Raw genomic sequence first — 12,218 nt, forward strand, 5'->3', positions numbered from 1 at the left:
TTTATATATTCAGAATTACATTATATATCTAGAATTATATTTATATATTCAGAATCACATTTATATATTTAGACTTACATTTATATATGCAGGTATTATATTTACATATTCTGAATTAAATGTATGTATTCAAAATTATAGTTATATATTCGGAATTACATTTATATATTGAGAATTACTTTTATATATTCAGCTTTATATTTATATTTCTCCTGTTTGGTCCCTCATTATATATATATGTGCGTGTGTGTGTGTGTGTGTGTGTGTGTGTGTGTGTGTGTGTGTGTGTGTGTGTGCGCGTGACCCCCACATCAAACCTCAGGTGGAGCCCAGGGGCAAATGTGGGAGCAAGAGGTGACAGCACTCTTCTCTATTGCTGTTCTCTCTTTCTTCTCTCCGATACCACAGGGACATGTGCCATGGTTTAAGGCCGATGGGCCCAGAGAGACTACACATGTTCTGCACCTTCAAAGACATCACAGGTAGGAGGAAGCTGCCAGTCTTATGACTTGAAAGGCGGTGTGTTTGTGCATGTGCGTGTATGTGTGCATGTGTGTGTGAGTGTGTGTGCGTTTGTTTCCACACATAGCCACACATTGTACTACCTCTCACTAATTTATAAATTCATAACCTTTTGGTTTATATGAAAATGCATTCCTAATTTTTATTTTTTTTCTCTCTTTCTCTTTCTTTCTCTGTGGCAGACAGATTTTAGCTGTTTGACTCCTCAGAGAAAAAGTGTGAACTTTATGTAAGGCCCTTATAAAAACACTTTACTTTGTTAATGCCTTTCTAATGTTAATTATATTTTAGTTGATAACAATGCTTCATACATTGTATATTGAAGATAACTACATCTACCATAATCCTTTGTTTTCCTTATTTGGTAATACTGTGTGTTTGCCCGCGCAAAGTTGTGAAAAAAACCTAATGATGTAACCAATCCTGTGCAAGTTTAAAGTTGTGATGTGCGTTGAGCCAATCAGAGACTGTGAGACATTAAGCGAGGATCTAGAAGCTACTGCTGCAGAGAGAAGTGCAGAGAGAGAAGTTGGAGTTGGTGACACGAAGTTTGCTGTCGGAAAAACCGGGGACTAGATCGAGTGAAAGCGGACTTTGCCAGCCTGTGAAGCCACATCGTAGCTGACCTGCTGAGGAACTGCTGCTCGAGAGGAGCCTACAGTGTTTAATTCGCGAGGCCAGACTGTTTTTCGTCCCGTGGGGTAAGCGCGACTGCAAAACCAAGTGAGTGAACTTTGCTGCCGTCTATGTCGGATCTCATTCGCTATTCGGAGTTTCACGAACTGTGAGTTGTCTCAATGTGCACCAACACAACGGGCCCCAACGTTTATTTTGCAAGCTTGCAAAGGGTGTAGTGAAGACTCTAAATTTTACTTGTGTGTTCATTGTATTTTGTTTTGTGGTCAGTATCCATTGTAAAATGGCTGTGTTACAGTTGTATTGCTTCGCCGCCATTTTGTGAAGTTAATTGCCTAGTATAGCGAGTGCAGGGAGAACATTCGTGTTGCAATTGTTTTCTGTTACCAAGATTTATTATTTGTCAGGTTTCCACGTAAGTGGGTATGGTGACAAAACTGATTTGAAAGAATATTTGTTATTTAATGTTTTAATTCATATTAGACCCACAGACACATTCGCAGACGCATGCACATTCTCACACACACACATACATGCACGCAAGAACATATCCACACTCATTTTTATTTTTATTTCATGGGGAGTTAAAAAGAGTAAAATAAATGTCACCAATTTGTTAAATTTCATCAGCGTGTCATTTCATCACTGTTGTTTAACTGAAATACTGATATTAGGGATCATTCATTTTACTTATTGCTTTCATGTTAACTATATCTGAAGATCTACAGCTTTTCTGCCAGGTAGCACTGGTGTTGTACTTCTTCAGTGGAGGCACCGCGCTATTTAGTTTATTCTCATCTTGCTTAAGTTTTCTTTTTGTTATCGCCCATTAGTATTTGCCATCCAACCCTTTTCTAGCTCTAGACCTGCCAGTCCCAATTTTAGTGGTAGACAGGAGATCCAGCCAGCTCACCATTCTCGGTAGGGAACCCAGGATTCTGTTTTGTTATATCAATAGGAGTGTGACTCGTGAGTACCTTCCGGCGCCAGGGAAGAAAAGGGTTACATTTTTGGAGGCACCGCTGGGATTATCCTGTTTACCAGACAGGGAAAGGTTAGTTTCGTGTGGTTGTGAACATTTTATTGTGTGATATTGGTCGCTGGTAGCAGACACTATGGAACTCACTCAGGTTGTGGAATGGAGTCGTGAAGAGAATGTTTGTCTGTCCCGTGCTGTTGTGCTGGGTAATGTACCTTTAGATGTGGTGGATGAGACTGTAGCCAGAGTGTTAAATACAGTGAAAGTCTTTGGACATACTAAGATTCGTGGTCGTCGAGGGGACTCGACTGGTCGTCAGTTGTTCATATTAGTAGAGACAAGCACTGATTTAGACCCTAATAATGTACCTCCAGAGGTAGGGATTGAGGGAGAAGTGGGACCCTGGCCTGTGCACCTTGTCGAAAGTCTGGTAGTTCCAGGTTCTGATATAAGTTTCCACTCAAAACTGATGACACTACTTCAACAAGAGGGCAAATCCCTTAGGGATCTTAGGGTTGTTGTCTCTGATGAGGGGTCCTCGAATGCAGATGTGAATACGGATTTAGTGAATGCCATAGGCAGACTAGTAGACAAGTGTAATCAGGTGTCTGCTGATGGGCCTAGCTACAGAAAATTGAGATTGTTTTCTGGGCTGAAACCTGTTCCATCAGGCGAGGAGGAATATGATGCCTGGATGGAGCAGGCTACTCAAATGGTAAGTGAGTGGCAGTGTAGTGAAGCAGCTAAGAAGCAGCGCATTGTTGAAAGTTTGAAAGGACCTGCTGCTGACATTGTTAGATTTTTGAAGGTTAGCAATCCCTCTGCTACTGCCACGGATTATCTAGCTGCTCTTGAGACAGTCTATGGCAATACAGAGAGTGGGCCAGATCTCATGGCCAAGTTCCGACACACTTATCAGGAGGAAGGAGAAAAGCTCTCTGTCTTCTTGTACCGTTTGGATAAGCTTCTTCATCGAGCTCTGCTAAAAGGAGGGATTGATGCTGCAGGCATGAACCGAGCTCGACTGGAACAGCTGATTAAAGGTGCACTGACCAATGACATGGTGGCGTTACGTGTCAGGATGAGTCACACACTGCAAGATCCCCCTTCTTTTTCCCAACTGATGAGAGAGGTGAGAGAGGAGGAGAATTGGGTCAGTGCTAGGGAGAGTGTGAAACCCGCCGCTAAAGTTGCTACCTCAACTGTTCCTGAAGTGTCTACAGTGACTGGATTGGACAGTCTGAAAAGAGAGGTTAGAGAGTTGTCTTCACAAGTGTCCAAACTGTTGAGTGGAGTTACAGTGACTCCTAGCCCTGAAGTGTTGATGAAGTCTGGGTCTGATGCAAGCGTGTCGGGAGCTGCTGCTCAGAGTGCCCCACTTGGAGTTAGGACTCCCAGATCTCTCCCATCTGGACTTTTTTGCTATAAGTGTGGAGAAGATGGGCATACAAAGAGGGAATGCCAGGGCTCCGAAGACTTGAGAAAAGTTAATGAGAAGCTGATAAAAAGGAATACGAAGCAGGGAAACTCTGCCGGAGCTCAGTGAGGGAACGGCGCAGGGCTCCGAGGGAAACACGTTCCACGAATTGTTCATCCTCTGTTGATGCTGGCTTACCTGCAGGTTTAGTAGGACCCACCTCTGTTGTACCTGTCCTAATAGAAGGTATATATGCAAAGGCTTTATTAGATAGTGGTTCCCAAGTCACTATTTTGTACAAGAGCTTTTACAGTACTCACTTGAAACATTTACCTATGCAACCAATTGAGAACCTTGAGATATGGGGGTTAAGTTCTCACAAGTACCCCTATGACGGTTATCTGCCTCTCAGGCTTGAATTCGCTGAATCTGTGGCTGGTGTGCCTCAGACAGTCGACACCTTAGCTTTGGTGTGTCCAGACCCTGTGAAGGATGAGGGCATAGCCATTCTTGTAGGGACAAACACTAGTTTAGTGAAGAAGTTATTTGACTCCTGTAGGGAGCAAGCTGGAGAGGGATTTTTAAGCACTTTGACCATACACCCTATGATTAGAGAAGTTTATCAGTCCATCAGTCAGGCAGATGGGTTTCATTCCCCAGAAGAGACTGGAAAACATGGAACAGTATGGTTCACTCAGCGTAGGCCATTAACTCTACGTCCAGGGCAACTACTACCTGTTACAGGTGTATCCAAGTTTCCGGGTGATTTCACAGATCAGTTAGCACTCATAGACCAGCCTGAAGACACACCACACCACAACAAGCTCCAGGTGAGGCCCGAAGTGCATCCTGCATCTGTTGTATCCAGCAAACGCATCACATTGACAATCAAGAATATCTCCACTAGGGAGGTAGTCCTGAAAAGGGGAACTCGTCTCGCTCACATTTTTCCTGTTGCCTTGGTGCCACAGCTGACTGCAAGCACTGACAAAGAGCCACCTGACACACTCAGTGTGACTTCCTTTGATTTTGGGAACTCCCCTATGCCAGACGATGCAAAACGTCGTCTCTGTGAAAGGATGTTAGAGAGAAAAGGAGTTTTCTCATGTCATGAGTGGGATGTCGGCTGTTCAAAAAGCACTATGCACGAGATAAGACTGAAAGATGCACGGCCTTTCAGAGAGAGATCTCGGCGTTTACCCCCTGCTGACTTGGAGGATGTCAGGCGACACCTACAGGAACTCCAGAAGAATGGCATTATTTCAGAATCCCGAAGCCCATATGCGTCACCTATTGTGGTTGTTCGCAAAAAGTCAGGGAAAGTAAGGATGTGTGTTGATTATCGAACCTTAAATCAAAGGACCATACCTGACCAGTATACCGTTCCAAGAATTGAGGATGCTCTTCACTCGTTGGCTGGGAGTAAGTGGTTCAGCGTTTTAGATTTGAGGAGTGGTTACTACCAGATACCGATGAGTGAGGCCGACAAGGAGAAGACAGCATTTATCTGTCCGCTTGGTTTTTATCAATTTGAACGCATGCCTCAGGGAATCTCTGGAGCCCCTGCAACTTTCCAAAGAGTAATGGAGCGAACCCTTGGAGACATGAACTTTCTGGAGGTTTTAGTGTATCTGGATGATTTAATTGTTTTTGGCCGAACCATCGAGGAACATGAGGAGAGATTGTTAAAAGTCCTAGACCGACTAAAGGAAGAAGGTCTGAAGCTGTCACTGGATAAGTGCCAATTTGGCAGGACGTCAGTCACCTATGTAGGGCACATAGTATCCCAAGATGGAATTGCCACCGACCCATCCAAGATAGAGGCCGTTGTTTCCTGGCCTAGACCCAACACGGTGACAGAGCTCAGATCCTTTTTGGGATTTTGTGGCTATTATCGACGTTTTGTGAAAGATTTCTCAAGATTGTGTCGCCCCCTCAATGAGCTGCTGCAAGGGTATCCATCTCATTCCCGGTCAAAAAGAGTGAAAGCTGGGCAGCCAGTCACCGACAAGACCTTCTTCAAGCCCTCGGAACCTTTTGGCTCCCGTTGGAGTGACATTTGTGAAAGCACTTTCCAAGAGCTGAAGACTCGGTTGACGCAGGCACCAGTATTAGCTTTCGCTGACCCGCAGAAGCCCTACATCTTGCATGTTGATGCTAGTATGGATGGCCTGGATGGCGTGTTGTACCAACAACACAGCGAGGGGTTGCGGCCTGTTGCATTTATTAGTAGAAGCCTGTCTCCATCTGAGAAAAACTATCCCACGCATAAACTAGAGTTTTTAGCTCTAAAGTGGGCTGTTGTGGACAGACTACATGATTATCTGTATGGAGCGGTGTTTGAAGTGAGGACTGACAACAATCCCCTGACCTATATTCTGACATCAGCAAAGCTAGATGCTACTGGCCACCGTTGGTTGTCTGCTCTGTCAACTTACAACTTTAGTCTAAGATATAGGCCAGGGCGGAATAACATCGATGCAGACTTGCTGTCAAGGCGTCCACATCCAAGTTCATCACCTGATGATGACTGGCATGAGGTACCAGCTTCTGGAGTGCGAGCTCTCTGCCGGTCTGCGTCAACAGGGAAAATATCAAGTCATCTCCCCAATCCCTGTGTCATACAGCAGATTGGTGCTCATGTGACTGCTCTTCCCAAAGCTTACTGTCAGACAGCAACTGTAGTGACAGACCAGTTACCCAAGTTCAGTCCCAGTGAACTACTAGCAGCTCAGAGAACTGATTCGTGTTTAGGAGAAGTGTGGCTTGCTGTAAGTCAGCGCCAACCTGCTGACAGTATCCAAGTGGACCATCCTGATTTTAGGCTATTTAAAAGAGAATGGGATAAGTTATCAGTTGAGCAAGGTCTGCTATATAGAACGGTGAAATTGTCTGATGGACGTGTAAGAAAGCAACTTGTGCTGCCCACTCAGTTCCACAGTTTTGTCTTGAAATCTCTGCATGATCATACGGGCCATTTAGGTTTTGATAAAACATACTCCCTGGTCCGTGACAGATTTTTCTGGCCACGCATGAAACTTGATGTGCAATCATACTGCAAGACATGTGAACGGTGCATAAAGAGAAAGACCTTGCCACAAAGGGCTGCGCCGTTATCCCATATGCACAGCTCAGGACCCCTTGATCTTGTGTGCATTGATTTTCTATCTATTGAGCCAGACAGCCGTAATGTGTCCAATGTGTTAGTTGTAACAGACCACTTCACGCGTTACGCGCAGGCTTTTCCCACTCGGGATCAGAAGGCCATAACTGTAGCAAGAACTTTGTGGGAGAAATATTTCATCCATTATGGTCTTCCAGCACGCATACATTCAGATCAAGGGAGGGATTTCGAAAGCCAGTTAGTGAAGGAGATGATGACTATGTTAGGTGTGAGGAAATCTCGGACTTCACCTTACCATCCCCAAGGTGATCCGCAACCTGAACGTTTTAACCGGACACTTTTGGATATGTTAGGGACACTTGACCCGAATCAAAAACAGAAGTGGAGTCAGTACATAACCCACCTTGTGCACGCCTATAACTGTACTCCCAACGAAGCCACTGGCTACTCGCCTTACTTCCTCATGTTTGGGAGAGAGGCAAGATTACCAGTTGATGTTTGTTTTGGTGTGTCTGCAGACGGTACATCCACAGCCTCTTACACCAAGTATGTGTCCAGAATGAGAAAAGACCTTCAAGCAGCTTATCAGCTGGCTCAGTCCACTGCTGCCAAGATGAATCAAGAGAACAAAGTACGGTATGACCAGAAAGTGCGTTATCATTGCCTGAGTCCAGGAGACAGAGTTCTCATTAGGAACCTGGGCCTAAAGGGGAAGCAGAAGCTTGCTGATCGTTGGAGCTCAAGTCCTTATGTGGTTGAAAGCCAGATGTCTGACCTCCCAGTGTATCAACTGAGGCCTGTGGATGGCGCTGGACCAGTTAAGGTGATGCACCGCAACCACATTCTGCCCTTAGGACAAGAGGTTAGATTGAGTGCTGATAGTGATCCCAAATTTACGTGTTCTCCCAGAGCCATGAGGCGGAGAAGGGCGAAAGAAAGGAATAGAACTCGTGATGCCCAGATTTCTGACCCTGTAGCTGATGTACCTCAGATAAGCGGTTGTTCCTCAGATTCAGAGTCTGAATATGGTAATTATGCTGAGGATTTGATTCTTAATGTACCTGAGATGATTGAGTCCTATAGACGGAGTGCCCAGGATACAGTGCCTGTACAGCACGAGGCTGCAGTGTCCGCAGTAGGCCCGCCAATCGTAGTACAGTTGGAATCAGCTGCTGATCTACCAGTGATCGTAGATGCGGATGATGGGGTAGCTCTTGATGAAACAGTTGGGAACCAAGACTGTGTTCCAGAGAGTGTTTCCAAAGAGGAGTCTGATTTAGATCAGTTGGATGGGACCCCAAGTGTAGTTAGGAGATCAGAGAGGGAGAGGAAACCAGCTGAGAGATTTACTTATGATACTTTAGGTGAACCTACTACATCTGTCTTGGCCTCTACCAGTTGTAATGTACATTCAGTTAAAGTTGGAGCTGTCCAGTTTCCTGAACACTATAATAATTTTCATGCCTGGTGGTGCAGTTCAGATCGTTGCACCTGCACGGAATTGGTTTCTCTTTTTGTAAACCTAGTTTGGGATGCCCTATGAGACAGCATGGGGGCATGCTGTATTTTGGTGGGGGGAGAGTGTAAGGCCCTTATAAAAACACTTTACTTTGTTAATGCCTTTCTAATGTTAATTATATTTTAGTTGATAACAATGCTTCATACATTGTATATTGAAGATAACTACATCTACCATAATCCTTTGTTTTCCTTATTTGGTAATACTGTGTGTTTGCCCGCGCAAAGTTGTGAAAAAAACCTAATGATGTAACCAATCCTGTGCAAGTTTAAAGTTGTGATGTGCGTTGAGCCAATCAGAGACTGTGAGACATTAAGCGAGGATCTAGAAGCTACTGCTGCAGAGAGAAGTGCAGAGAGAGAAGTTGGAGTTGGTGACACGAAGTTTGCTGTCGGAAAAACCGGGGACTAGATCGAGTGAAAGCGGACTTTGCCAGCCTGTGAAGCCACATCGTAGCTGACCTGCTGAGGAACTGCTGCTCGAGAGGAGCCTACAGTGTTTAATTCGCGAGGCCAGACTGTTTTTCGTCCCGTGGGGTAAGCGCGACTGCAAAACCAAGTGAGTGAACTTTGCTGCCGTCTATGTCGGATCTCATTCGCTATTCGGAGTTTCACGAACTGTGAGTTGTCTCAATGTGCACCAACACAACGGGCCCCAACGTTTATTTTGCAAGCTTGCAAAGGGTGTAGTGAAGACTCTAAATTTTACTTGTGTGTTCATTGTATTTTGTTTTGTGGTCAGTATCCATTGTAAAATGGCTGTGTTACAGTTGTATTGCTTCGCCGCCATTTTGTGAAGTTAATTGCCTAGTATAGCGAGTGCAGGGAGAACATTCGTGTTGCAATTGTTTTCTGTTACCAAGATTTATTATTTGTCAGGTTTCCACGTAAGTGGGTATGGTGACAAAACTGATTTGAAAGAATATTTGTTATTTAATGTTTTAATTCATATTAGACCCACAGACACATTCGCAGACGCATGCACATTCTCACACACACACATACATGCACGCAAGAACATATCCACACTCATTTTTATTTTTATTTCATGGGGAGTTAAAAAGAGTAAAATAAATGTCACCAATTTGTTAAATTTCATCAGCGTGTCATTTCATCACTGTTGTTTAACTGAAATACTGATATTAGGGATCATTCATTTTACTTATTGCTTTCATGTTAACTATATCTGAAGATCTACAGCTTTTCTGCCAGGTAGCACTGGTGTTGTACTTCTTCAGTGGAGGCACCGCGCTATTTAGTTTATTCTCATCTTGCTTAAGTTTTCTTTTTGTTATCGCCCATTAGTATTTGCCATCCAACCCTTTTCTAGCTCTAGACCTGCCAGTCCCAATTTTAGTGGTAGACAGGAGATCCAGCCAGCTCACCATTCTCGGTAGGGAACCCAGGATTCTGTTTTGTTATATCAATAGGAGTGTGACTCGTGAGTACCTTCCGGCGCCAGGGAAGAAAAGGGTTACATTTATTTCACATTAAACGCCTTCTGCTACATTAAAGCCAGACTCATGATTTTTAGCCAAACAGCAAATGGAGTGAAACAGCATTTTCATGATGAAAATCTAAAGCTATAAGGAAGAGCAATGAGTTTTTGTGAGAGCTCTTCTACTGAGCCATTTCAGTTCACATTCTATAAGTGTCCAACTCAACAATGATAATGATTAAGACATGAGAGCCCAGACAGAATCCATGAGCTGAAAAGTCACCCTTTTAAATAACTTTGCATTGTTTCTTTCACTCTGTACACATAGTTTTTTGTTGAACACAATTAATCTGTTTTACTGTTGCAATCAAGTGCATAGACCCAAACTTCATATCATTTCCATTTCCATTCATGTTTACATTCATTCATTCATTCATTTAACAGATTCACATAACAAATGGGTATACCATCTGCATGGCTAAGCTGAAATGAGACAACAGGCAATCCCGATAAGTAAGCAATGTGATTATAACTGTCGTCATGCGGCTATGGGTATCATACTCATCATCATCATCATCATCATCATCATCACCAGCAGCAGCATCACTGAGATACTTTTTCCTCTCTTCGGTTATGATTACAAATCTATATCTACAGTGCTAAGTTGAGGTCAAATACTAATTGCTCTCTGTATGTGTTATATCAATACTAATTGTTATATTCATACGAATTCTTCTCTTTATGCACTCTCCCTTGTTAATGTTGGGTTACAGTGCAAGCTAATCTCTATTTTATTATAAATACACACACCAGTGATTATGGTTAAAGTGCAAATCCTCAGTGCATAAATACTGCAGGAATTCAAACCATATGTGTGCCCTTCAACCACTTCTGTTTTTTTCTAAACACTTCATCTGTATTTTCAACAGTGGCAGTTACAGTTATTAGCTCTTTATGATAGTTCTAATTTATTGGGTTTTTTTTTTTTCTGTCATCATCGTCATCATCATCATCATCATAATCATCATCATCATCATCACCATCATCATCACAATCATCGTCGTCATCATCATCATCAATCCACCCAGCGCAAATTCATAGACTTCATTCTCATTCATGACAGTTCAGGGAGTTGTACATCCTAAGTCCCTGAGTTTCACCTTTTCCCTTTCCAGAGGCATGAGCTTCACTCCGTAGTTGAGTTAGAAAGCAGGTAATGATGTTCACTATGATGTTTTCTCTCAAACATCTTACATGCAAACAAACTTGTTCAGTGCTTTTGGGGGTCCTCCGAACCCTGTGTTTCAGTTGCCTTATTTTGTGCCCTGGAAGAATGTATTTGATGAATATGTTGTTTTGGTAGCTGTTTTGCTTTCACTGATCGGGCTACATACAAGGAAAAGCCTTTAGAGGAAAGTTCAGTTAAGTTGTGGATGTTTCATGTGAATTCAGGCTTCCCTTGACTGTTTTGATCTCAGCACATTAGAAGGCAGTTTTTAGTTGAACTTTCTTTAAAGGTTCCTTAATGAATTATTCAGTGTTTATGAAATTATCATAGAACTTTTTTAGTGATGTGTTTAAAACTGTATATAAACTATTTTCCAATGGTATGATCTAGAAACTTGGCTAATCCGAGGGTATCTTTTGCTTAAAATGCCATACAACTGGCACCTGTTTATCTGGAGTCTTCATCTGGTAAATGTCTCCTTTTAGTCAGATAAACAAGTCTTTTGATTCTTACCCTATAGAAGTGCAATATTTGCACATAAAAATTTTATACACTCAAAAAGTTTTCACTGTTTGAAAAAGTGATTTGAAACAGACATTAACTGACCTGCCAAAGACCTTCAAGCTATTTTGAGGCTAAAATATGAGTATGTCATTTGTAAAAAGTAATTTATGATATCTAACAAATACGTATAGGTTAGGCATTTATTGTATTCAGTGTCTAAAATCATAAGAGTGATTGTATCAAAAACTGTCATGACATACTCTAAACATGGAAAACCTCAATTAGGAAAGAAGAATTGATCTTAACTCTAAGCTCACTGGCAGGGAACAACAGACTATTGTTGCCAGAAACCACAAAACGCTAGACTACTGATTACGGAGAGACGCTAACCAACATCACTAATGAATGGGCTGACACCAGCATCTGCACAGCCACACAAAAATTTGGCTCAACATAGTGGAGACTAATTGGGTTCATTTTTTTTTTCCATTGGGGAAAGTGGTAGCAAGGCCTGGGTTGGCTAAGATGTCTCCCAGTATTTTTGATCACAGACTCTGTCCTCTGAATATGTGCACTACTGGATGCCTGGCTGAATGCTTATAGGAAAAGTGATGCGGTCATTATTGTTATTATTATTATCATTATTATTATTGTTATTATTATTATTATTATTATTAATACTACTACTACTACTACTACTACTAATAATAAAATGCATAACATAGCCATATTTGCTCATGTAGGTTTGTGTTTGTTTATGTGTGTGTGTGTGTGTGTGTGTGTGTGTGTGTGTGTGTGTGTGTGTGTGTTTGCATGTGCTTGTGTTTGTGAAGTTGCTGGAACCCTGAGCCT

The sequence above is a fragment of the Chanos chanos genome, chromosome 7, assembly GCF_902362185.1.
Source record: "Chanos chanos chromosome 7, fChaCha1.1, whole genome shotgun sequence".
In the NCBI taxonomy this organism is placed as follows: Eukaryota; Metazoa; Chordata; class Actinopteri; order Gonorynchiformes; family Chanidae; genus Chanos; species Chanos chanos.